Below are 27844 nucleotides of genomic sequence, written 5' to 3'. Positions count from 1 at the left end.
CCTCTGACATACTACCCCCCTCTGAACTGGCCGCCACCCGCCAGCAGGGCATCTTGCAGCCCACACAAGGGCAATGCCCCTACAGTGGGTACCAGACGGGGGCCGTGGAGCATACCCGTGGCTTGGGCAGTACCAGCCAACAGTGCCCCTGGCAGCAGGGACGGGTGCCAGGGCCTGAGGCCCCCATGGTGCCGGGCACTAACGGGCATGGGGTGCGGGGTCGGGGAGGGGGGGACAGGGACATGTTGGTCAGTGTCCATAGTGCCAACCCGGACCACTGTGTAGCCCGGTGGACCTTGTTGGGCATGGGGGCTAACATGTCTGCCTTTCATCCCCTGCAGACAATGGATATTGGAATACAACCTTTTTCCTAGTCTCCGCACTGCAACTGTACGAGCTGGAGCTGCTCGAGGAGGTGGAAGCTGCAGCAACAGAGGGCGCCCCAGAGGAACAGAAAGCTGAGGATGGAGAGCCGGCTGCCCGACAAGCCGAGGAGGAGGTGCAAATGTGGCGCCACAAGAGGCCTCATGTGTAACGGCAGTGCCAGTCATTCGAGGACCTGCTGGACAGGGCATGCCGTCGAAGACTCCGGGTGAGCAGGAAGACAGTGCGACATATCTGCCGGATCATAGCACACCTGGCCCCACGGAGGAATGAGGAAGGACACCCGCTCCCGATGGCCGCCAAGGTGACGGTCGCCCTAAACCTTTACGCAATGGGGTCCTTCTCGGTGGCGAGTGCGGACCTGTCCCGATCTCACAGAGCTCAGTGCACAGGTGCATCCGTGCCATCACGGCGGCCCGATATGCCCAGTCGGCACAATACATCCATTTCAAGTGGACCGAGCCTACCAGAATGTCCGGGCAGCAGGATTCACCGTCATTCCCAGGATCCAGGATGCAGGTCACCCTACAAGCATCTCCAGATGACAGGCCGCTCTACACAAACTGAAAGGAGTTCCACGTGCAGCTGGTTTGTGACCATCAGATGCGCATCATTCACCTCTGCGCCCGATACTCGAGCAGTGTGCTCAACGCCTTTATCCTGATACACTCGACGATTCCTGACCATTCGAGGTGCACCCCGGCTGAGGGGTTGACTCCTGGGCGACAGGGGTTATCCACTGCGGTTGTGGCTGATGACGCCATGGATCAATGCGAAGACCCGCTACACCGACACCCATGCAGCAATCAGGGGCGTGATTGAGCGGTGCTTCAACATCCTGAAGATGCAGTTCAGGTGCCTGGACCGCTCTCCAGTATGACGCTGAGAAGGTCACCCACATTGTAGTGGCCTGCTGCATCCTCCACAACATTGTGCAGCAGAAGGGCGACATGCTGGAGGAGGAGAATGAATGGCAGGCGTTGTCTGACGAGGAGGATGCGGCGGATGGCAAGGATGGACAAGATATTGGCCCAGGCAGGCACGGGAGGCCGCACAATGTGCGCCAGGGCCAACGCACACGGAACACTCTGATCGCCTCTGGATCACCAAATGGGGAGGACTGGCCAGAGGCATGACAACGCATCCCACCACCCTCCCCGCAAATTCCAATCACCATCCATCCCCCTCCTGCAACCCCCTCTGGATACATATCTGCCGCACTACAGGGTGTGGGCCGCGGGTTGGCAGTGACAGCGGGAATGGTCCATGGGATGGAGGGTGATGATGACTCACTCTGGGATGAGCTCTGGTGCGTTTGCATCATTTGACAGCATCTGACTCCTGACCACAGTAGCACTTTCCACCATCCACCTGGGTGACCCCTGCATGCGAGCTAACCATTCCATCACACGGTCTCATCGGATCCCTGGGGTGGCGGTGGTGAGGGCGGTGGTGGGGGGGAGAGAGCAGTGAGCACTGGCTGAACTGCAGTCCCCGAGCCAAGCCCACTCCCATCTGCCTATCTCTCCTCCCCTCCTGCGTCCCCTCGGCGGCCAGCCCACCCCTCACACCCATCTGACAGAGGACTAAGGCAGGTTGTAACATTGTGCACAGGTGTTTAATGTGAAAACATATATAGGCGTGCCCTGGCCCCTATCATTAAACTGTGCTCTGCACGTGTGCCAACATAACTGGTGTCTACTTTTCTGGCCTTACAGGGCCTAATCCTACACATGTGGATCCCAGATGGTAGATAAGGAGTGGAGATGGCCTCTGTGATTCCCACCCTGCAACCTGGGTCCCCTTTGGTGGGCGTCTTCTGGGGCGACCGGGTTAGGATGTTTCTCGTGTCTCCCGGGTGGCGTGGTACCACCCTGATATGCCCATGGCCCATCAGATGCACCAAGGTCAGGAGGGGGTTGTCCAAGGTGCTGCGGTGTTCTGGCACCTCTCCTGCGGGAGACACCAGCATGGGCCCCATCACCTCCTGCTTCATGGGACGAGGGTGCAAGCGGATTAAACCCCTGAGGCTCCCCTGTCACTGCTAGGCTTGGAGGCCCAATGCCATCTTGGCCAGGGTCTGCATGTTCATAGTCAGAGAGCATAGGGGGTGGACCACCACCTTCTGGCTCTGTGACACATCAGCCAGTGACTGCGCCATCTCCCTCTTTGACTGGGCCACCTCCCTCTGTGTCTGCACCATGTCCAGACTATCTTACTACCACATGGTGTTCTAGTTGCTGCTCACGGGCTCTGACTGTCTCAGAGGCTGGATCCCGAGAGAGTGGGAAAACTAGTGCCATCTGGCTTTATAGTGGTTGCGTCCTGTCTGATGATTGGCTGCTGTGTTCTATGTGTTCACTGGTCATCCCGTGTGTCCATCACTGCCTGTCTGTGCACCATCATATACCTGTGTGTATATTATGACATCTCGCCCCCTTTTTTTTTACTTAAAAAAAAATGTGTGCAGGTCACTAAATAGTGAGTGTGTGTATGTAGGAGCCCGACTATATACAAAGTATGTTAATGTATTTACATGGGAAGGTGTCCAGTGCAGATAGAGGGCAGATAACAAATTAGGAAGAAACAATATGTACAGATGTGTAAACGGATCACAAGGTAATGCAACATTCAGTCTATAAATTCAGTCTCTGTGGTGGGCGACGAATTCTGGTTGACCGAATGAACATTTGGCTCTATTGAGTCGGAGGCCATGCTCGTGGATCCTGTGGAACACTCGCTTGAGGCTATCCTGAGGAGTTGTGGACCAGATAATAATATCATCTACGTACACTCGCACCCCCTCGATGCCCTCCATCATTTGCATTATGCGGTGGAACACCTCCGAGGCGAAGATGATGCCCAAGGGCAACCGGTTGTAACAGTAGCGACTGAACGGGGTGTTAAATGTGCACAGCTTCCGACTGGACGCATCCAGCTGTATTTGCCAAAACCCCTTGGAGGCATCCAGTTTCGTGAAAAACTTGGCGTGCGACATTTCGCCGGTTAGCTCCTCTCGTTTAGGTATAGGGTAGTGTTGCCTCATGATGTTACGGTTCAAATCTTTGGGGTCCCTGATGGTTTTTTGACACAAACCATGGAGCTAACCCAGTCCGTGGGTTCCGCGACCTTAGAAGTGACGCCCTGATCCTGGAGGTCTTGCAGCTGCTGCTTGAGGCGGTCGGCTTCAGCAGTATCTTGTATCGGTAGGGGAATGTGCCCATACCTTCGAAGACGCTGTGGTATTGTGCTATGATGTCATCTAATTGGGTTTGGAAGTTGACATCTGGCGAGGCCGTTGCCTCTGCGGACGACATGGTGTGAACCCGCTGCACAAGATTCAGGAGTTTGCAGGCCCGAGCACCGAGCAGGGAAGCTCTGTTAGTTCCTACAATTTCAAAACGCAGCGTCGCTTTTGAAGAACGATGAGACACCGCAAGCTGGCATGAGCCACTGGCAGCAATGGCATTGCCATTGTAATCGAGGAGCTGGCAGGCCGGTGGAAGAATGCTTTGCTTGTCTTGATGCGGATGGTATCAAGGTCAGACTTTGAAATGAGGTTCGCTGAAGCGCCGGTGTCCAGTCTGAAGAGTATGCGATCCTTGTTGACCGTAAGGGTGGCACACCACTCGTCGTCGTGATCAATGCTCATCACTGGGAGTGGTTTCACCTTCTGTGCTGAAAACAGCGTATTCTTGGTGATGATGCCCACCCGGAATGGGAATGTGACGCCCTCGGTGTCGGGATCTGGAAGCATGTCGGAGTCTGCAACGGGTTGCTGAACTGACCGGACGTTCGTGCGCCACGGCTGGGATCGCTGTGTGTTGGGCAGTTGGGCAGATCTGCACAGGGCTGCGTAGTGGCCAAGCTTGCCACACTGGAGACAGCATCGAGATTTCGCGGGACATTGCCACTTTAAATGGGTGGAACCACAGTTGTTGCACGTCATGGCGCCGACGTCAGGATGCTCCGTGCGGTCAAACGATGTGCGCACCTGCGCAGTTCGGTCATCGGCCTCGCCGTCCCCTTGATTCGTGGCGTGCATGCGCAGGAGCCCGGGAAAAGTGCGCGAAATGGCCGCCCTCATCCAGACTCAGGCCCTGGAGCTGTTTTACGGCCTGCACCCGCTCCGCATCGTGCGGGCCTTGCCGTGCCGTCTCTGCCGCCTTGATATGGGAGTACCGGTTGTTAGCGTGTCGTGGAGGACGCAGGTTTCGATGGTGATGATAAGGGTGAGCTGCTTAACTTTAAGGAGCTGCTGGCAAAGGGGATCGGAGTGGACCCCGAAAACAATCTGGTCACGGATCATGGAATTGGAAGTGGAGCCGTAGTTGCAGGACTGCGCGAGGATGCGGAGGTGGGTTAAAAAGGACTGAAAAAGTTCATCCTTACCCTGAAGCCTCTGCTGGAACACATAGCGTTCAAAGCTCTCGTTGACTTCGATGTCACAGTGGCTGTCGAACTTCAGCAGGACTGTTTTAAACTTTGCCTTGTCCTCGCCTTCAGCAAAGGTGAGGGAGTTAAAAATGTGGATAGCGTGGTCCCCGGCTGTAGAGAGGAAGAGAGCAATCTTCCTAGCATCCAATGCAGCTTCGAGGTCGGTGGCTTCAAGATACAGCTGGAACTTTTGCTTGAAAATCTTCCAGTTTGCACCGAGGTTGCCGGCGATGCGGAACTGCGGGGGAGGGCGGACGCTGTCCATGTTACCGGATGGCTGATCACTGGTCAAAGGCAGACTATCTCAAGGTAGGTCCGTCAAACTCGAGCATGACTCACTGGTACCATGATGTGTTGGGTAAGCTGGGTCTGTGAGGACTGCCTTTACTGCAGCAGTGAGAGAGACAGGCTTCCAACACTTGAAGAAATGCAACTCGATTTTATTGAACTCTTAACTATCATACATACTTTAACTGTGGGTTGACACTATGCTGACTTGACTGGAGACCTGAGGCTAATCTGACCAGACTATCTTACTACCACATGGTGTATGTTCCAGCTGTTTCTCACGGGCTCTGACTGTCTCAGAGGCTGGATCCCAAGAGAGCGGGAAAACTAGTGCCATCTGGCTTTATGGTAGTTGTGTCCTGTCTGGTGATTGGCTGCTGTGTTCTGTGTGTTCATTGGTCACCCTGTGTGTCAATCACTGCCTGTCTGCACGCCATCATATACCTGTGTTTATATTATGACAGGGGATGGGGAGGGGATCGTTCACCGGGCGGGGCCTCATGGACAGCCAGGGAAGCAATCAGGCGTCACGGACCTGTAGCTGCGCGCGACCTCGGGCGGCCTACTTCTTGCATCAAGGTCCGCGGTGCGGGTCTGCCATGTCACACGGGGCAGCCGCCGCCGTGCGCATGCGCAGACTACCGACTGGAAGTGCAGGACCCCGTATCTGCAGCCAGAGCTGCGAGGAGCACTCCGGGGCCCTACTAGCCCCCTGCAGGTTGGAGTGAAACGCCAGCATTCAGACGCTGGAGTGGGGACAGAGCCCCATTTTCAGAGAATCCAGCCCACTGTGTCTGGCTGTCTGGACTTCAACCCTCTTTGTTGGGGGAGCTGACTTTCTATTTAAAGGTGGCATTGGTCCTTTGGAAGGTTCTGGCAACAGTGTTGGAAGAATGTTGAAAGGAGGCAATATGAATTAAATTATTCAATTTAAAGTGGATGCAGGACCAGAAAGACCTATGAACATATACCCAAATCTTTGAAGGTGAGAACTAGTTAAATAGACTGTTTAAACAAAGCATGGTATCCATGGCTTCATTAATTGAGACCACAGAGTACCGAATCAACAAAGTTATCAAGTGGTGGTTAGGTCTGAGTGAGCTAAGTTCTAGGCACTGTACTTTAATAAGGGTGCCAACGCCTTAAAGAAGAGTTTACTAGAATGGTATCGTGAATGGGGGACTTCACTTACATGGAGAGAGGCAGAAGCCGGGGCTGTTCTTCTTAGAGCAGTGAAGCCAAAAAGGAGATTGTACCATGTTCAAAGTCTTGAACAGTTTTGATAGAGTACGAAAGGAGGTCAAAGGGTGATTCTGGACAGGTGACGGCGTCACTGGACTACTGTAGTAATCCAGTAGACCAGTGTTTTGCAATCTTTTTTGTCCAGGACCCGTTTTTACCAACCAGCCATCCTTCAGGACGCACACCAACCGACCTTTGCGACCCACACCGGTCAACCTTTGCGACCCACACCGGTCAACCTTTGCGACCCACATCAGATGACCTTTGCAACCTTCACCGGCTGACCTTTGCTGGCTGTGGAAGTTTGTCCTCGAACTTGCTATGTTTAGTCATCAAATGTCTTTGAAATTTTGAGGGTTTTAAACCTTCATTTGCCAGTGCTTCCCTGCATATAACACACATGGGGCACGATTCTCCGCTCCCCACGACGGGTGGGAGAATCGCGGGAGGGCCGGGCGACTAACAACACGCCCCCCTGGTGCCCCCCGCGATTCTCCCACCCCCCGCTCGGAAGAATCGCCGCTCGCCGTTTTTCACGGCGACCGGCGATTCTCCGGCCCGAATGAGCCGAGCGGCCTGCCGTTCCCGACCGATTCACGACGGCAGCAACCACACCTGGTCGCTGCCGTTGTGAACATGGGCGCCAAAGTGCCGTTTGAAGCTTGTGGGGGGTGGAGAGGGGAGTGAGGACCACGGCCGTGCTCGGGAGGGGACTGGCCCGCGATCGGTGCCCACCGATTGTCGGGCCGGCGTCTCAAAGCGACGCACTCTTTCCCCTCCACCGTCCCGCAAGATCAAGCCGCCATGTCTTGCGGGGCAGCGGAGGGGAAGACGGCAACCACGCATGCGCTGGTTTGAGCCGTCAGCCGTCGTGACGTCAGACGCGCATGCGCGGGTTGGAGCCGGCCAACCTGAGCATGCGCTGCTGATGTTATTTAGGCGCCGCCGTCGCGTCATTCTTGGCACACTGCCTTGACACAAGCGCCAAGGCCCGGCGGCCGAGAGCTACAGAGCGCCGCTCCTAACCCCCCCGGTGGGGGTGAATAAGGTGAGAGGAGCGGCCTCCGAGGCCATCGTGTAACTCGGCCGATTTAACGATGGCCTTCCCGATTTATCGCGGGAGCGGAGAATTCCGCCCATGAACTTTGAATCCTGATTTGCAGTGGCACAATTAATAATCCATACCTCAATTAATCTTCGTTATGCTGCTTTGTTCCTGTTTTCAGCTTCTTCTTCATGGGTTGATCACCAGAGACCCTGGAGCTCACATCCGCAGTGCTGGCCGCTGTAAAAAGGAGGAATCTCTCTCGCATCCGGAACACATGACGTCAACATACTGACCTGCACCCTACTACCGTTTCTCGTGGGAGTTCTCATCTGCTGAAACAAACTGGCCATGGACGTCAGGAGGAGGTGGTCTACCCCGCTGGGTTCCAGGCCTGTGCACTGCTTGATCCGACATGCTGGCACAGGGTGGGCAGCAATCTTAAAAGTTGTTGCGGCTGACATTTTTAAAAGCCGGTCGCAGCCGTTGGACATTCCTCCCGTGATCAGGAACGCCGCGACGGTCCTGAAACAGGCCAGCGATCCACCCGCAGGTCGCGACCCTGTGTTTGAAAACCCATTCAGTAGACATAGGACAGTACTCTGGCGGCTACTGTGGTTAGCACTGTTACCTGACAGCGCCAGGGACCCAGGTTCGATTCCCGGCTTAGTCTCTGTCTGCGCGGAGTCTGCATGTTCTCCCCGTGTCTGCGTGGGTTTCCTCCTGGTGCTCCGGTTTCCTCCCACAAGTCCCGAAAGACATGCTGTTAGGTAATTTAGACATTCTTAATTCTCCTTCTGTGTACCCGAACAGGTGACTAGGGGATTGTCACAGTAACTTCATTGCAGTGTTAATGTAAGCCTGCTTGTGACAATAATAAATCTTAGATCGAAACCTGGCAGATGGTGGAATGTAAATTCATTAAAACTCTGGAATTAAGTCAAAGGGAGACCATGGGCAGGATTCTGCCCGGTACACCAGGTGTACTTAAGGCCCGGGGCCGGGCCAAAGAATCCCCGCAACCGGGCCACACCTCCCCGACGCCGGCATGATCGGCGCCATTGGCGCGGCGCGTTTGTCGCAGGCCGCCGATTCTCCAGCCCAGATGGGCCAAGCGGCCGCTCTAAAAAGGCAAGTTCCGCCGATGCCGTCCACACCTGGTCGCAGCCGGCGGGAACTCTGCGCGCAGGGTCGGGGAGGGGGGGGGGGGGGGGGGGGGGGGACGGCCTGCAATGGGGCCTGGCCTGCGATCGGGGCCCACCGATGAGTGGTTCGGCCTCTCGCTCCCCGGGCCTATTTTCTTACGCGCCGACCCCTGGACTCACGTGCCATGTTGCGTCAGGGCCGGCGCATTGAGGGAGGCCACTGCGCATGCGTGTGTTGGTCCCGGCGCCACTCCGCATGTCCTTGTTGACGCCGGCGCCACTGCACATGCACGGATCCCACGGCGCATAGTTCACGCTGGGATGGGAGGCTGGAGCAGCATGAACCGCTCCAGCACCGTGCAGGCTCATAATTGGTATTCCCAGCGGCCCGTTGACGCCATCGTGAAATGTGACAGCGTTTCTGACGGCGTGGGAGAATCCCACCCCATGATTAAAGATAATTGGCAAAAGCACAGAGGAACTTTTTTTGTGGCGATCTGCTGCCTGTAAGAGCGGTGTAGAGCGGTATAGAGCGGATAGAATGGAAACGGGGAAAAAGGATTATGGGGAAAGTAGGGTTAGGGTGGAATCATTGTTTCTCAGCAGGGGTTCGCGGATGTTATTGAAACTGCAGGAAGTGCAGCTCAGAAGGGTCCACGCAATTCCTGCTGTTGGCCAAATGGATCATATCTCGGAGATTAATGCCATAGACACTGGCCAGAAATCTTCGCTGGTCAGGATTTACGTTTACCGCTGGCAGCACACCACCGCCAGCAGGTTTTGCGGCAGCATGGGGTGGTTTCAATGGAAATTCCCACTGACAAGCAGCGGGATTCTCCCGCCACCAGCCAGTGACGTGCCGCCGAGAAACACGCAGCTGGGGGCCTGGAGAACCCCACCCATTGGTGAAAAGCTGGAAAAAGGGGGCTGCAGAGCGGCACAGTGGTTAGCATTGCTGCCTCACGGCGCCGAGGTCCCTGGTTCGATCCCGGCTCTGGGTCACTGTCCGTGTGGAGTTTGCACATTCTCCCCGTGTTTGCGTGGGTTTCGCCCCCACAACCCAAAGATCTGCAGGGTAGGTGGATTGGCCACGCTAAACTGCCCCTCAATTGGGAAAAATGAATTGAGTATTCTAAATTTTAAGGAAAAAGCTGAAAAAAGATGAATACCTTCACTTGCCAAATCAAAGGCATAATTATGGAACCAGAGCTTTGTGCTCAAAAGTGAGAGTTCACCAAACCACGGCTGACACACAGGAAAGTGAGATGGCTGCGAAAGTGCACTTTAAACTTTATCACCCACAATGATATGCAACACAATGATACTTGCATTAAGACAATGCCTATTTAAACTATTGAGCTGTTCAGGGCAACCACCAAGTGCACTTCATCACAGAAACCTATTTTGGAAATCTGACCTTGAGAACTTCATTGTATAGCACTCCCACGTGGAGCCTAATTGTGCCAGCACAGATCTTGAAACACAGTCCGTTCTAACATTCGAGTGCTACAGTTAAATGGGCAAGGCCACAGCGCCACCCACCTCTGTGTACTTTTTATGGATGTTGGGCATTATTAAACATACTTTGTGCAAGCATCAGAGAGGAAAACTCATTACCCAAAACACTCAGCAGCCCTGTTGCTCTCTGAGTGTCTTCTCCCTGCTGCTGTATAATTGTACGGCTGGAAATGGTGTGGTACATATATAATTACAGGAAATGTGCTTTCCTAATTTAATGACTCTCAGACACAGATGGGATCATTAAGCAATTATCTGTATGTATATTAGCTGTAATGGGGATTAATTCATTGGTGAAAGGCCTTTGTGAACCTGTAAACAAATGGGCTGTCTTATCAATTATACAAAAACAACTAACTTAATTTCAGTCAAGGGACCTTTGTTGCCATTTTGCTAAAAGGACTGCCTAGTTATTGTTCCAAGGACTTATTCAGTAGGTCTAACGAAGAAGTTCAGAGTCTTTTAAGGGTGAACATGAATGTTTATTGGTAACATATAACTATATACATGTTAAAAATAAATTTAGAGAACCCAATTAAGGTGCAATTTATTTTTTAGTAAATATTTTGTTGAAGCATTTGTAATTTTCACAATTTAACATATTGACATTTCTAAAACAACATCGAACAATAGACCACATATCCCACTTCTCCCGCCCTATCCCCAATTACCCGTATACTAAATTCCCTGTCCTTATTTAACATTACCATTCCTCCTATTATCCTCCTCCCCCCCCTTTTTCCCTTTCCCCCCTTACTGCTGACGTTCAGTTTTTGTTAAAGAATTTGCCAACTCCGGGTGAATTCCTGTATTGAGCCTCTTAGAGTGAACTTCATTTTTTCCACACTGAGAACCTCTATCATATCGCTGACCCACACTCCGGATTTCGGGAGCTCCGAGTCCCTCCATCTCAGCAAGATCTGTCTCCGGGCCACCATGGAGGAGAAGGCCAGAATATCGGCCTCCCTTCCCCCACTTTGCCCTTGGATCTTCCGGCACCCCAAATATTGCTGATTCTGGACTCGGAGTCACCCTACCTTCCAGGACTTCCGACATAACATCTGGAATTCCCTGCCAGAATCCCCTCAGTTTCGGACATGCCCAAAACATATGAACATGGTTGGCCAGGCTACCCCCACACCGCCCACATCTGTCCTCCACTTCCTGGAAGAACCATTCATCCGAGCGACCGTTATGTGGTCCCTGTGGACTACCTTGAACTGAATCAAGCTAGGTCTAGCACAGGACGAGGATGCATTTACCCTTTTCAAGGCTTTTCCCCACAGTTCAGTTTCCAGCACCCCTCCTACCTCCTCTTCCCACTTCCTCTTCATCTCTCTGATAGGGGCCCCTTCCCACTCTAACAATTCCCTGTATATCTCAGAAACCTTCCCACCTCCAACCCCTGTTTTTGACAGCATTTTATCTTGTAATCCCCTCAGGGGGAGGCGAGGAAAGCTTGGGACCTGTCTCCGTACAAAGTCCCGCACTTGAAGGTACCAAAACCCATTCCCACCCGACAAATCAAACTTCTCCTCTAATGTCTCCAAGGTCAGGAAGCCCTCCTGGATGAATAGATCCCCAAACCTCTCAATCCCTGCCCGCTGCCAGGGCCGGCTCAATGCACCGGCAACTCGGGCAGTCGCCCGGGGCGCCATGTGCTAGGGGGCGCCAGAAACTCGGGTCCCGCGCATGCGCAGTTGGGCCGGTGCCAACCAGCGCATGCGCGGTGGCCGCACTCCCCCAGGGTGGCCGCACTCCCCCAGGGCGGCCCCCCCCCTCTGTCCGCCCCCCCCCGCCCCGCCCCCCCCCCCGCCCCGCCCCGCCCCCCCTCGGGTCCGCCCCCCTCGGGTCCACTCCCCCCCTCGGGTCCGCTCCCTCCCCGCCCCGCCCCTCGGGTCCACTCCCCCCGCCCCCCCCCCCCCCCCCCCCCCGGGTCCGCTCCCCCCCCGGGTCCCCCCCCTCGGCCCCGCCCCCCCTCTCGGCCCCCCCCCCCACCCCCCCTCTCGGCCCCGCCCCCGCCCCCCCTCTCGGCCCCCCCCCCCCAGGGCGCCGAAGTTCAGCTTGCCCGGGGCGCCAGCAACCCTAGGGCCGGCGCTGCCCGCTGCTAAACCTGAAAGCCCTCATTCAGCCGCGCCCCCCCCCCCCCCCCCCCCGGGACAAACCGGTGATTGTCACAGATCGGTGACCACACTACACCCCCTCCAGTCTCATATGCTGCCTCCATTGCCCCCACACCCTCAGAGCTGCCACCACCAAAGGACTTGTGGAGTACCGAGCAGGCGAGAACGGCAGGGGCGCCATCAGTAAAGCCTCCAGACTTGTACCTTGCAGGATGCTGCCTCCATCCGCTCCCAGATCGACCCCTCCCCCACATTAAGGGGTAAATTAGCATGGCCAATCCACCTACCCTGCATAGCTTTGGGTGGGGGTGAGACCCATGCAGACACGGGAGAATGTGCAAAGTCCACGAGGACAGTGACCCGGGGCCAGGATCGAACCTGGGACTTTGGCGCCGTGAGGCAGCTTTGCTAACCACTGTGCCACATGCCGCCCATACATGATTATATACATACGTGTAAAGCAGTAAAACAAAAAGCTGCGACCGTTTAAAAAAAAGAGGAGCCGGAGTCACAGAGAGAGGGAGAGAGCTGGGCACCGGAATGGCTACCCCAGGGGGAGGGCACACACTGGGTGGGGGAGAGGCAACACTGGGGGAGGGGGCACACTGGGGATGGGGGGGGGCTGGATGGGAGTGGGGGAGGAGATGGCAGATGGGAGTGGGGGGAGAGAGGGCAGGATGGGAGTGGGGGGGGAGAGGGCTGGATGGGAGTGGGGGGGGGCCCGGATTGGGAGCTAACTTCTGCCAAAATCTTTCCATGCTCAATTCACTATCTGCATTCAGGTAGTGTGAAACAGACTGGTAAGCTCAAAGAGATACTTCTTGGGAAGGAAGATGTGTTAGCCATTTTGAAAAACTTGAGGATAGACAAGTCCCCCGGGCCTAACCGGATATATCCAAGGATTCTATGGGAAGCAAGAGATGAAATTGCAGAGCCGTTGGCAATAATCTCTTCGTCCTCACTGTCAACAGGGGTGGTACCAGGGGATTGGAAAGTGGTGAATGTCGTGCCCCTGTTCAAAAAAGGGATAGGGATAACCCTGGGAATTACAGGCCAGTTAGTCTTACTTCGGTGGTAGGCAAAGTAATGGACAGGGTACTGAGGGATAGGATTTCTGAGCATCTGGAAAGACACTGCTTGATTAGGGATAGTCAGCACGGATTTGTGAGGGGTAGGTCTTGCCTTACAAATCTTATTGAATTCTTTGAGGAGGTGACCAAGCATGTGGATGAAGGTAAAGCAGTGGAGGTAGTGTACATGGATTTTAGTAAGGCATTTGATAAGGTTCCCCATGGTAGGCTTACGCAGAAAGTAAGGAGGCATGGGATAGTGGGAAATCTGGCCAGTTGGATAACGAACTGGCTAACCAATAGAAGTCAGAGAGTGGTGGTGGATGGCAAATATTCAGCCTGGAGCCCAGTTACCAGTGGCGTACCGCAGGGATCAGTTCTGGGTCCTCTGCTGTTTGTGATTTTCATTAATGACTTTGATGAGGGAGTTGAAGGGTGGGTCAGTAAATTTGCAGATGATATGAAGATTGGTGGAGTTGTGGATAGTGAGGAGGGCTGTTGTCGGCTGCAAAGAGACATAGATAGGATGCAGAGCTGGGCTGAGAAGTGGCAGATGGAGTTTAACCCTGAAAAGTGTGAGGTTGTCCATTTTGGAAGAATAAATATGAATGCGGAATACAGGGTTAACGGTAGGGTTCTTGGAAATGTGGAGGAGCAGAGAGATCTTGGGGTCTGTGTTCATAGATCTTTGAAAGTTGCCACTCAAGTGGATAGAGCTGTGAAGAAGGCCTATGGTGTGCTAGCGTTCATTAGCAGAGGGATTGAATTTAAGAGCCGTGAGGTGATGATGCAGCTGTACAAAACCTTGGTAAGGCCATATTTGGAGTACTGTGTGCAGTTCTGGTCGCCTCATTTTAGGAAGGATGTGGAAGCCTTGGAAAAGGTGCAAAGGAGATTTACCAGGATGTTGCCTGGAATGGAGAGTAGGTCTTATGAGGAAAGGTTGAGGGTGCTAGGCCTTTTCTCATTGGAATGGAGAAGGATGAGGGGCGACTTGATAGAGGTTTATAAGATGATCAGGGGAATAGATAGAGTAGACAGTCAGAGACTTTTTCCCCAGGTGGAACAAACCATTACAAGGGAACATAAATTTAAGGTGGATGGTGGAAGATATAGGGGGGATGTCAGAGGTAGGTTCTTTACCCAGAGAGTAGTGGGGGCATGGAATGCACTGCCTGTGGAAGTAGTTGAGTCGGAAACATTAGGGACCTTCAAGCGGCTATTGGATAGGTACATGGATTACGGTAGAATGATGGATTGTAGATTAATTTGTTCTTAAGGACAGCACAGTAGCATTGTGGATAGTACAATGGCTTCACAGCTCCAGTGTCCCAGGTTCGATTCTGGCTTGGGTCACTGTCTATGCGGAGTCTGCACATCCTCCCCGTGTGTGCATGGGTTTACTCCGGGTGCTCCGGTTTCCTTCCACAGTCCAAAGATGTGCAGGTTAGGTGGATTGGCCATGATAAATTGCCCTTAGTGTCCAAAATTGCCCTTAGTGTTGGGTGGGGTTTCTGGGTTATTGGGATAGGGTGGAGGTGTTGAACTTGGGTAGGGTGCTCTTTCCAAGAGCTGGTGCAGACTCGATGGGCCGAATGGCCTCCTTCTGCACTGTAAATTCTATGATAATCTATGATTAATCTCGGACAAAGGTTCGGCACAACATCGTGGGCCGAAGGGCCTGTTCTGTGCTGTTTTTTCTATGTTCTATGTTCTAAAACAATTCCTCATTTGTCCTAAATGGGCGAGCCTGTATTTTCAAACAGTGACCCCTAGTTCTAGGTTCTCCTACAAAAGGAAACATCCTCTCCACATCCCCCCTGTCAAGACCCCTGAGGATCTTATGGGCGGCATTCTCCATTGGCTGATGCCGAAATCGGGAAACGCGATTGGGCGGAGGATAGGTTCAGACGTCAAAATCACGGCGGGTGCCGATTTGACACCAAATCGCAATTCTCCGTCACATCGACAGCGGTGTCAATGTGGTCTGGAACGCACGTACAGTAAATACTGTTCATATATCATTAGCGGGCCCGACCAGGTATTCTCCGGGGCCTCCGCGATTCTCCGCCCCCGATGGGCTGAGTTCCCGATGGCGTGGTTCATTTGTGCTTTTTGAAATCAAGAAACCGGCGTTGTGGCTGCTGAGGGAGAGCAAGGGGGTACAGAAAGAGTCCAACATCGCCCTAGTTTGCTGACAGTAGTGCTGCTGGCCAGGGGGCTTCTGCCAGGGCTGTGTGGAGTGGGGGGGGGGGGGGGGGCAGGAAGTGGACTGGTGAGCAGTAGGGTCGCGGTGGATGGGCACTGGACACCATTGCCGCAGCCTGCAATGTAGTCATGCAGCTATGCACGCTGCTGACAGCCCACTGTGAACTTAGGGCCATGGGTCCCAGGTGCCCTCTGGCCTCAGCCGACCCATCAGCTATATGGGCGCACTCCAGCGCAACCAGAGCCATCGTGTTGGTTGCGATGAAAGTGTGTGGGGTTTGTAATGTGTATGTGCGGCTGCAGCTTGTCAGGTTCCCGAGTGTCAATCATGGACCTGGCGAATCCCGCACCATCTCTCATTGGAATCGATTGTGTTCCACGTGGCACTGGTGCTAGCCCTTCCACAGTCGCTGAACCGGTTCAGGTTTGGTGCCAGTTTTGCTGTTGTGAAATTCCATGAATCCTGCCCCGGCGTCAGCACTTAGTCTCAAGAACGGAGAATCTAGCCCTATGTTTCAATCAAATTGCCTCTTACTCTTCTGAATTCCAGCAGATACAAGCTAGCCTGCCCAGCTTTTCCTCATAGGCCAACCCACCCATTCCAGGTATTATTCAAGTAAACCTTCTCTAAATTGTTTCTAATGCACTTACATCTTTCCCTAAATAAAGTGGCCAATACTGTACACATTACTCCAAATGTGGTCTCATCAATGCCCAGTATAATTGAGGCATAACTCTTGTATTCAATTCCCCTTGTAACAAAGAATAACATTCTATTACTTGCTGGACCTATATACTAGCCTTTTGTGATTCATGCACTAGAACATCCAGATCTGTACCTCAACGGTTCTACAATCTCTTACCATTCAGATAATATGCATGTTTTAAATTGGTCCTTCCAAAATGGACAACCTCACATTATAATCCATTTGCCAGATCTTTTTTGTTCTTTTAAAAATAAATTTAGCGTACCCAATTATTTTTTCCAATTAAGGGGCAATTTAGTGTGGCCAATCCACCTATCCTGCACATCTTTTGGGATGTGGGGGCGAAACCCATGCAGACACGGGGAGAATGTGCAAACTCCACACGGACAGTGACCCAGGGCCGGGATTCGAACCCGGGTCCTCAGCGCCGTAGGCAACAATGCTAACCACCTTGCCACCGTGCTGCCCCATTTGCCAGATCTTTGTCCACTCACCTAACTATAGATTTATGTGGTACAGGTGAATTAATTTCAGTGCTGGTGTGTTGCCAGATACATAGGCCATACATCCCAGTGGCTGGGGGATCATATCAAACAGAATGGCTCTTCGGTTGTTCGCAACAGGCAAAGTGTTGGCTGTATCCAACCAGCCCGTGTTTGCAAAACTCAAAACATAGTGCCTAACATTTGCTGTGATTCAGCGATTGCCGAACACTCGCTAAACAATCCTGATTGTACTAAGAATGACATTGAAAAGCAATTTAAGATTATCAGTGGGCTCAGAGTGTGGCTCACATTTGCATGCTGGAAGCTACATATTCACACAGAGGACCCTGTACTTTGCAGAAGGAGCATGCCATGCATTGTGCCTTTTTCAATTAAATAAAAGCTTGGGTGACAGCCGTTCCCTGGTTCATTCCCCATTACAATGCCTTAACCAATCACTGTCGACCTGCCTGGCTTGATTTGAACAAAAACTTGGATGTTAACTGTTCCCTGCTACATTATTCATCTCAGAGACTCTACCAATCAGACTCCATTTGCGAACCAAGCAGCACACTCTTCTCATGCAGTATGTGTTATTCTTCCCTTAACTGTCAGCATTTGTATGAACCCTTCTGACGAGTGCAAGATGAAAAGCTTCAACAGCATGTCTCTTTTTCAGCAATATCCAAGTTCTGAGTGACCAAAAGCCCAACACTCAAACTAGGACCAAGCACACACTAATGCAAACTGCATCACTCGACAAATCAGCACACCCATCCTACCAGAGCCATATAATGAAGATGCATCATAGCTTCATAAAATATACACACACAAGTGTATTTATTTCATTTTTTAAATCAAATTTTTTTTTAAATTGGAAATATTTCAGGTTGGCAGCACACGCAGTTACCTTGAAAACTCTGTGGGGGGGGGAACTATCTGCTCCTGGTGATTTGCCACTGACATTATTTTCTTCATTGTTGTTATCTTTTCCTCGAGCAGTGCGGCGGCGGCGCAGTGGTTAGCACTGCTGCTTCACAGCACTGAGGACACAGGTTCCATCCCGGCTCTGGGTCACTGTCTGTGTAGAGTTTGCACATTCTCCCCGTGTCTGCATGGGTTTCACCCCCACAAGCCAAAAATGTGCAGGTTTGGTTGATTGGCCATGCTAAATTGCCCCTTAATTGGAAAAAAAAATAATTGGGTACTCTAAATTTATTTTTAAAAAGGATGTGAGTTCATGCACCAATTCAGACACTTTAGCTCACAATACAAGTTAACACTCCAGTCAGTATTTTCACAATATACAATAATGATCTGGTAGAAGGAACTGAAGGCACTGCAGCTAAGTGTGCAGATGATACAAAGATCTGTAGAGGGGCAGGTAGTATTGAGGAAGCAGGCGGGCTGTAGAAGGACTTGGACAGGCTAGAAGAGTGGGCAAAGAAGTGGCAGATGGAATGCAATGTGGGAAAAGTGCGAGGTTATACATTTCGGAAGGAGAAATGGAGGCATAGACTATTTTCTAAATGGGGACATGCATAGGAAATCAGAAGCACAAAGGAACTTGGGAGTCCTTGTTCATGCTTCTCTTCAGGTTAACGTGCAGATTCAGTCAGCAGTTAGGAAGGCAAATGCAATGTTAGCATTTATGTCAAGAGGGCACGGTAGCATTGTGGATAGCACAATGGCTTCACAGCTCCAGGGTCCCAGGTTCGATTCCGGCTTGGGTCACTGTCTGTGCGGAGTCTGCACATCCTCCCCGTGTGTGCGTGGGTTTACTCCGGGTGCTCCGGTTTCCTTCCACAGTCCAAAGATGTGCAGGTTAGGTGGATTGGCCATGATAAATTGCCCTCAGTGTCCAAAATTGTCCTTAGTGTTGGGTGGGGTTTCTGGGTTATTGGGATAGGGTGGAGGTGTTGAACTTGGGTAGGGTGCTCTTTCCAAGAGCCGGTGCAGACTCGATGGGACGAATGGCCTCCTTCTACACTGTAAATTCTATGACATTAGTGAGGGGTAGAATACAAGACCAGGCATGTACTTCTAAGGCTATCTAAGGCTCTGGTCAGACCCCATTTGGAGTATTGTGAGCAGTTTTGGGCCCCGTATCTAAGGATGTGCTGACCTTGGAAAGGGTCCAAAGGAGGTGCACGAGAATGAACCCTGGAATGAAGAGCCTGTCATATGAGGAACAATTGAGGACTCTGGGTCTGTACTCATTGGAGTTCAGAAGGATGAGGGGGGATATTATTGAAACTTACAGGAAACTGCGAGGCCTGGATAGAGTAGACGTGGAGAGGATGTTTCCACTTGTAGGAAAAACTAGAAGCAGAGAACACAATCTCAGACTAAAGGGACCATCCTTTAAAACGGAGATGAGGACTTTCTTCAGCCAGAGGGTGATGAATCTGTGGAACTCTTTGCCAGAGAAGACTGTGTTGGCCAAATCACTGAATGTCTTCAAGACAGAGCTAGATAAGGTTCTTGATCAATAAGGGGATCAGGGATTATGGAGAGAAGGCAGGAGAATAGGGATGAGAAAAATATGAGCCATGACTGAATGGCGGAGCAGACTGATGCGACCATCAATTCATTCAGAGACACGAGTTGAAGTAAACTGTGGGTTTAATCGGCTTACAACTGAGCTTGCCTGCGACTATGCTGAACTGAGGGCGGACTCGCAGGACCGCAGCACTTATACTTCCTGCTGGGGGGGCGGGGGGAGGGAGCCAAGGGCAGAGCCCTGTACATGCTCCTCATCTCCCCCTGTGGGCAGAGCCACGCAACGGCTCACAGATGGAGCCCACAGGGTCACAGTGTGAATTTATAGTGGTTACACGTTCACCACACAGACTCGATGGGCCGAGTGGCCTAATTCTGCTCCTATGTCTTATGATCTTATAGTACAAGGGAATGCTACACTGTCTTTCAGATAAAACGCCGACTCCAGGCCCCCTCAGGTGTCCATGAAATACTCCCAAGGCAATATTTTGAGTAAGAGCAAGGGGGTTACCCCCAGTATCCAGGTCAATATTTAATCCTCAGCCGGGCAGCACAGTAGCGCAGTGGTTAGCATTGCTGCTTAACGCCACCGAGGTCCCAGGTTCGATCCCGGCTTTGGGTCGCTGTCCGTGTGGAGTGTGCACATTCTCCATGTGTTTGCGTGGGTTTCACCCCCACAACCCAAAGATGTGCAGGCTAGGGGGATTGGCCACGCTAAATTGCCCCTTAATTGGATACTCTAAATTTAAAAAATAAAATAAAATAAATAATCCTCTGGCAACATTCCAAAATCAGGATATCGATTTGTAATAACATTGCCTTATGTGGGAGCTTGCTGTGTCTCAAAAATGCAGCCTCTTTTCTACACCATAACACTTCAAAAGTGTTTCATTGATGGAATCTGGGCCTCCTGAGATTGTCAAAGATGTGGCAGGAATTTAAGTTTGTTCAATCTTTCATTTATATAAAATAATCAGCTATTGAAACACAATTTGAATTTGCAAAAGGGGTTACGTGATCCACATAAGAAACAACTCCCAGTTGTCAGGCCCTCATATCTCAATATCACCCTCTGCTGGTCAAGTGCAACATTACATACACTTTTGGGCTTGTTTCCACTGGAGTTTAGAAGACTGAGGGATGACTTGATTGAACTATATAAGACCCTGAACGGTCTTGACAAGGTGGATATGGAAAGAAAGTTTCCTCCCGTGGGTTAATCCAGAACTAAGGTAAATTGTTTAAAATTAAGGGTCGCCATTTTAGGACCGAGATGAGGAGAATTCTTTCTCTCAGAGGTCATACGACTTTGGAACTCGTCTCAGAAGGCTGTAAAGCGGGGTCAGAGTACTTTTATAGTGGAGGTAGATATATTCTTGTTAGGGAATGCGGAATTCTAAACACTAACAGATCAGCCATGATCGTTATTAAAGGGCAGGACAGGCTCGAGGGGTCGACTGGTCTACTTCTACTCCTATTTCGCATGTTCATGAATTATTTTTTCATGGAACATGGGCATCGCTGGCCCGGCCAACATTCATTGCTTAACCCCATTGCCCTTGGTGGCGGTGAACTGCCTTCTTGAACTGCCACAGATGTGATGTAGGTACACCAACTGTGCTGTTGGGATGGGGATGGGCGTTCCCAGTACTCAGCGACAGTAAAGGAACGGCAATACATTTGCAGATCAGGATGGTGCGTGACTTGGAGGGGAACTTGTAGGTGGTGGCATTCCCAGGCATCTGCTGCCCTGGACCTTCCAGATGGTAGCGGTCGTGGGTTTGGAAGGTGCTGCCAAAGGAGGCTTGGTGAGTTCCTGCAGTGCATCTTGTAGATGGCACACACGGCTACTACTGTTCGTCGGAGGTGGAGGGACTGAATGTTTGTGGAAGGGGTAGCAATCAAGCGGCTTTGTCCTGGATGGAGTTGAGCTTTTTGAGTGTTGTGGGAGCTGCACTCAACCAGACAAGTGGAGAGTATTCCATTACACTCCTGACGTGTGCTTTGTGGATGGTGGCCAGTCTTTGGGGAATCAGGAGGTGAGTTACTCACCTCAGGATTCCTAGCCTCTGACCTGTTCTTGTAGGCTCAGTATTTACATGGCTAATCCAGTTCAATGTTGACAAGGTGCTGATAGTGGTGGATTCAGCATGGTAATAACATTGAATGTCAAGGGAGAGGGTTAGATTTTCTGTCTTGTTGGAAATCGTCATCTTCTGCTATTTGTGTAGTGCGAATGTTGTTTGTCTCTTATCAGCACAAGGCTGAATGTTGTCATTATGGACACACACTGTTTCATTATCTGAGGAGCAAATCAAATGGGCTGAAACTGGCATCTGTGATGGAACTCAGCAGAGGCTGAGATGAAAGAGAAAATGCTGGAAAATCTCAGCAAGTCTGGCAGCATCTATAGGGAGAGAAAAGAGCTTACGTTTTGAGTCCGATGACTCTTTGTCTTCTCTCCCTACAGGTGCTGCCAGACTTGCTGAGATTTTCCAGCATTTTCTCTTCCGTTTCAGATTCCAGCATTCACAGTAATTTGCTTTATCCAGAGGCTGAGATGGGTCATCCAATCAGCACTTTTGGGTGAAGATGGTCGTAAATACGTCAGCCTTGTCCTTTGCACTGATGTGCTGGGCTCCCTCATCATTGAAGATGCGGGGAAGCACGGTGGCGCAATGGATAGCACTGGGACTACGGCGCAGAGGACCTGGGTTCGAATCCCGGCCCTGGGTCACTGTCCGTGTGGAGTTTGCATATTCTCCCCTTGTCTGCATGGGTTTCATCCCCACAACCCAAAGACGTGCAGGGGAGGTGGATTGGCCACACTAAATTGCCCCTTAATTGGAAAAAAAAATAATTGGGTACTCTAAATTTAAAAAAGAAATCATTGAAGTTGCAGATATCTGTGAAGTCTCCTCCTCCAGTGAGTTGTTTAATTGTACGCCACTATCCACGCCTGGATGTGGCAAGACTGATGAGCTTAGATTTGACCCATTGGTTGTGGGATCACTTAGCTCTGTCCATCACATGGGTGGCTTCCCCTGCCTGGCATGCACGTAGTCCAGAGTTGTAGCTTCACCAGGATACATAGGGCCCAGTTCCTGGATGTTACGAATGGCTTTAGACGTTCAAAAAGGCTCCCTCGGCACAAATGCACACCTTTAGTGAAAGACACATATTGGTGAAGGCGTTAGCGCACAAGGTGAATGTGTGCCAGAAGTAGGCAGAGAATGACATTGATTTGATCCTCGTGATTTGCACTGTTGCTTCACAGCAACAGGTTCGATTCCCGGCTTGGGTCACTGTCTGTGCAGAGTCTGCATGTTCTCACTGTGTCTGCGTGGGTTTCCTCCGGGTGCTCCGGTTTCTTCCCACAAGTCCCGAAAGACAGCTGTTAGGTAATTTGGACTTTCTGAATTCTCCCTCCGTGTACTCGAACAGGCACCGAAATGTGGCAACTAGGGTCTTTCACAGTAACTTAATTGTAGTGTTAACGTAAGCCTACTTGTGACAATAAAGATTATTTTGGCGTGAAATCCTGTCTCCTCATCATGCACGCGAAGGAATATGCATTCAGCAGGAGCAAAGTTCCAGCAGCAGCACTACTTAAAGTTTGTTGTTAATTGGTTTTCTACTGGCTGTGCTACAATTTATCAAGTGTTTGGTGTTTTATCAGGTTTTTAAAATTGTTGAAATTGACAGGAATTGAAGGAGTTAGTCCCAACTCCAAGACTTCAGCAAAAACCAATATCTTCTAGATATGAGCGCAGTAGTAACTATTCCCCTTGGAATATAGCATGAATGGGAACACGAACAGAGGGAGCATAGACCAGGACCAAGCTGCCAGCAGGAGGAGAGGGTGAAAGGCTCTCAGCCGGAGGCCATGTCTCTCTAAGGTATTCAGGGAGCAATTCACTTCCCCGAATGTCAGTGAGGAACACCGCGTGAGGCATCTGTACTTCAGCAAAGACATCCTCACTGAAATCTGTTGCAGCCACAATTGTAACCTCGGAACAAAGCCAAGACCACATTGGTACAGGCTGTGTAGGTGACCGTGATGAATCTTTGGACTCCTGGAGCTGAAGATATTTTCAACATCTCACAGTTTGCTCTCACTTGTTGCATAAAAGGCAGGTTTACTCATGCTCTCTATTCAAAGAAAACTAACTTAATTTCATACTGTTCCCTGAGCGGGTGGAGTGAGCACATGGCCTTGCTCGGAGTTCAGGGTTCCCTTTGGTGCAGGTTACTACTGGCTGCACGCACATTGCCAGATTTCAATTCTGAGATGCCTGCAGTCATAGTGGAGCCATTCTCTCAACGTCCAGCTCTTGTGCAGTGAAGCATGACGGTCAGTGCCCATTAACCTGGCAGATGTCACAATGCCATAATTCTGTGGCAGCACAGTGGCGCAGTGGGTTAGCCCTGCTGTCTCACAACGCCGAGGTCCCAGGTTCGATCCCAGCTCTGGGTCACTGTCCATGTGGAGTTTGCACATTCTCCCCATGTTTGGTGGGTTTCTCCCCCACAACCCAAAAGATGTGCAGGTGAGGTGGATTGGCCACGCTTAAGAGAATTGCCGAGTCCGTGGCCGCGCATGCATGGCAGGGAGCTCAATGGATTAACAATGAATCCCGCTATTGGGATGCCATTCTGAGCAGGCAACCCAATGCAGAGGTGCGGCGGTTGGTCCCCTCCTCACCACCCCCCCAACCTCCCCCCAATTCACATCATTTGCCACCCCCACCCACCATGGAACCCCCTCCCCCCACAGCTTGCACGGATGAGGGTGATCCAACCCCCTAAGATCTCCATCAGACCTCCTCACCAGAGTCCCCCCCCCCCCCCCCCCCCCCCCCCCAAATCAGGGACCTCCACATCAGTCGACCTTTCATGGAAGCTAAAGAGCAGTCCAGGCAGAAACAGTGAAAAATCACTTTTTCACTTACCTGACCCTTGCACCTGCTGCCTCAGACAGAGGTGTAAAAAGCAGTGGCTATTATTTCATAGAAAGCCAGAACTACAACACAAGTTTTATACTTTGATTGTGAGGCTTCGATTCACTTTCAAAGAGAAATAGCTTTTAGTAGGCTGCAATTGACAGGGTAATAGCTTCCAGACAGCCAGATGTCTGGATTGTGTATTTTAATTTCCCTTCACACTTGAATGCATCTCAAGTACCCTGCTGTTAACCCAACCACAATGTTTGCAAACATCAAACTATGATTGACAGCTCCTGACCATGGAAGCCACCAACCCCCAGAACCCAAATGTGAGAGGCTGACCACCCATGTACACTATGTTGTGCACGCTTGAAAACTCCTCCCTGAATTGGAACCAGGACATGTGTGCCAGGCACAGCTTTGTAGCATGGTCTGCACTACTCTGAAACTGTCTCTGCTTTGTGGCCCCCAACTATAAGGTGTGCACAACACTTGGAATGCCCCAGAGTTATGCTCCCTCTTTCTTCCCCCACCACCTCCCTGCCTCAACCCCCCCCCCCCCCAAACAAAATCACCAGTTATGCATGAGGCTTCCAGCCTCTTCCCTTGCCTCTGTCTGGTTTCTGTCCAGACCCCTTATCATATTCAATCCTTTGGATAATGTCCTTCTATAGTTTGTTGCAGTCCTGCTTAGTATTGGCCCTCCTCCCCAATTTAGCATCTTTGAAAATTTAGACATTGTGCTTGTGATTCCAAAGTCCAGAATTGTCAACAGCAGCGATCCCAGTACTGATCCAGGTGGAACACCACTTCCCACCTCCTGCCACAAAAACCCTTTACTCCCACTCTCTACTTTCTGATTCAAAGTTAGTTCGCATCCGTTCTGTCACTGGTTCCCTGACTCCACATTCTCTAACCTTATCCATTCATCTATTCTTGAGCCCTTTTGTAAATTCAGATAAATTAAAATGACTGCATTACCTTTGTCTAGTCTCTCTGTTACCTCTTCACAAATAAATTGATAAAGTTGATCAAGCAAGATTTTCCCTTTTGAAATCCATGCTGATAATTAATGATCGTATTTCTTGTTTGGAGACAATTAGTGGTTGCTCTATTGCCTCGTTCCCACTCCGCCGCCATTTTAACTCAGGCCTTCTGCTGAGTGTCCAGATGTCGACCTGAATCAGGCAGAAACTTCATTAATCCGTGCCAATTGGAAACAGGTAAAGTGCACAGCAGGCTGGAGCAATTTTAAAGGCAATTAGTGGATGACACTGTGGACACCCAGTGAAATCTGTCTGGCAAGAGGGAGGGAGCTGAAAAAAGCGTTAAAGATTTTGTTTTGGCCAGGCAGAGCGAGGCGATTGGCCATAGATTTTTGCAGCCCCAGTATCCCCACCACCTCCACTATTGTAATCCACCCAACCTTCCCACCAACATACCCACACCTCTGCGAAAGGGTCTCTAGTATTTCATCAGTCCGCAATCTGTTTGGGATTGCTGCTGCATACCGAAAGAAAACTTTTCTCCGCCTCCCTCCACAAGTATCAGGCTCCCAGCTTACATGTGTCAATGATTGCTAACATTTCTCCTTTCAGCCGGGAACCGTGGACAGCAAACAACATTCAAGAAGCTGGACTCCACCCAGGACAAAGCAGCCTGATTGATTGGCACCCCATTCACCACCCCCTTCCACCACCAATGCCCAGTAACAGCTGTGCCATCTACAAGATGCACTGCAGTACCTCACTGCAAATCCATGGCCTCCACCACCTAGAGGACGAGGGCAGCAGATACACGGGAACACCACCACCTGCAAGTTCCCCTCCAAGCCCCACACCATCCGGACTTGGAAATATATCGCCGTTCCTTTGCGGCCGCTGGGTCAAAATCCTGCAACTCCCTCCCTAACAGCAGTGTGGGTGTATTTACACAACCTGGACTGCAACAGCTCAGGAAGCCGGCTCATCATCCACCTTCTCACAGACAATTAGGAGTGGTTAATAAATGCTGGTCGAGCCCAGCGATGCCTTTATGCTGTGAATAAGTAAGTAAAAGAAAGAGCAGGAACCCCATTGGTTTCAATTGTTATTCCAATTTATTAAGGCCTCTGACCTCCTAGCAACTGGCGGTTAGTGACTTTGATGACAGTTTGGGTACAGGTCACCCACAGGTTACACTTTGCCCACAGATACCAGAGACTTTTGGTTTTGTCACATGCCTGTTATCTATCACAGGGTACAATCAGCAATATCATTTAATCTCAATCGTCTGCACCACTAACATACAAAATCTTGTGCCACAGACTGACTGTCACAAATCCAAACATTGTCTAAATGTTAAATGTTCACCCACAGGGTGGCACTGCTGTACAGGTGAGTTCACTCGTGGTAATAACATGGTGGTTGAGGTAGAGAGTCTGTAAAAACGCTTTCCCCAATATCCACCTTTAATCTCAGTGAAAGATCAGTGGAAACTCTTGCAAAAGCAGCTGTTCACTTCCATTACTCTGGTTTCCCTGCACAGTCACAAGGCAGAATTCACCCATTTTGAGACAAAGTGCATTGGCGGGTGGCTCCGGGGCAAGTCTTTCCCGCTGGCCAGAATGGCAGGATTCCATCCCAGATCCTGCAGTCGGAGCCTCATCAATTATGCACAAGCGGGTTGTGTCTCTCTCTCTCTCTCTCTCTCTCTCTCCCCCCCCCCCCCCCCCCCCCCCCACTACCCGGAGTCAACAGGCGGGCCGGCAGCTGACTTGTCCACCAGTCATTAGCTGACAGGTTCAAAGGTCCCAGCACCATATTTAAATACCAGTCCAGCACGTTCATATCTCTTTCCCAGCCCAACAGACCGTGCAGGATGTCAACAACCCAGAGGGAAAAAGCTCGTAGCCTCATGAAGTCTGCTCCTCGATTCAACCACCTTTCCGAACCCATCACGTGCTAGGCACCTATGCCCCAGTTGGACCTCTACCCAGCGCATCTTTGTGCATCCCCTTCCATTAAACTATATGAAAATGAAAATTGCTTATTGTCACAAGTAGGCTTCAATGAAGTTACTGTGAAAAGCCCCTAGTCGCCACATTTCGGCGCCTGTCTGGGGAGGCTGGTACGGGAATCTGGTATCCCTTTGACTGCCTTGTCTGTGCAGTCTTGTCGGGGTTCAGCTTCTCTCCCCTCGGTCTTCCCTCTACCCTTGATTGTTAATCTTTTTCATCCATCCATTTGCCCCTTTGTCTGCCATCGTGAGCACTCCCCCTCTCCCCCCTCACTCCTTGCACAGCCCTCCTTCCACATTGCCCCCTGCCCCCCCACCCCAGTCTCACCTGGCACTCCATCCGCCCCATTGAACTTTGGACCTTTATTGCGGTGGTTGCACAAGTCCCACAACACAGTCCTATCCAGGTAGACATCGGTGTTTGGCTGCAGGGAAAAAGTACTGATTTGTGTCGCTCACACAGGAGGGTCATGGGTCCAACAGCACGATGTTATTCTGGGCAGGGACCGGTCTGCCCCTGCAGAACAGAGAACAGCACATCAGAAGCAACCCAACACTATGGCAGAAAGTTGTCACGCTCACCCCCCCAAAGTCCATGGCGAATTGAGGACCACCTTGTGCACACCATTCATTATCAATCAGGTTGTGGACCTATGGAATTGCCCACTGATGCAAGATCGGAAGGCCTGATGGGATGCTAGGGGCTGCTGTTTTAATGAGCATTCATGACGTGCAAATGAATGCAAA

This window comes from Scyliorhinus canicula, chromosome 12, assembly GCF_902713615.1.
Source record: "Scyliorhinus canicula chromosome 12, sScyCan1.1, whole genome shotgun sequence".
Classification (NCBI taxonomy): Eukaryota; Metazoa; Chordata; class Chondrichthyes; order Carcharhiniformes; family Scyliorhinidae; genus Scyliorhinus; species Scyliorhinus canicula.
Note: the sequence above shows the minus strand (reverse complement) of the source record.